Source organism: Myotis davidii, unplaced genomic scaffold, assembly GCF_000327345.1.
Source record: "Myotis davidii unplaced genomic scaffold, ASM32734v1 scaffold221, whole genome shotgun sequence".
NCBI classification, from domain to species: domain Eukaryota; kingdom Metazoa; phylum Chordata; class Mammalia; order Chiroptera; family Vespertilionidae; genus Myotis; species Myotis davidii.
Window position 1 is genome coordinate 348465 of NW_006293349.1, and position 389 is coordinate 348853.

Below are 389 nucleotides of genomic sequence, written 5' to 3' on the forward strand. Positions count from 1 at the left end.
TAGCGGACAAGGAGCATCTCCTATTTTCAATGAGTTACTAGGGAGGCATTAAAAGTCCCTCCGCTTCCTAACGTGCTCAGCAGCAAAGACAGAAGCCACGTGAGCACACGCTCTCCGGGACTTCGATCGTCAGGAGTGAAAAGCGCCTGCCAGGGCCTCGCGGCTGGGGGACCTCGGAGACAAGGCGCAGGGAGGGCGGTGGGGCACCCACACCTGGGCACCAAGCTTAGGGCACCCGGAAACTCAGGAAATGTAACAAAGACACGCGCCCCAACCTTTGAAATGATCCCAGTTCCTGCAAGAGCTCCGCGAAGGAAGTGAGGGAAGGAAGGGCTGAGGGGGCAGCGGGACGGGCGGCGGGCGAGGACGCCTGAGACCACCCCCTCAGC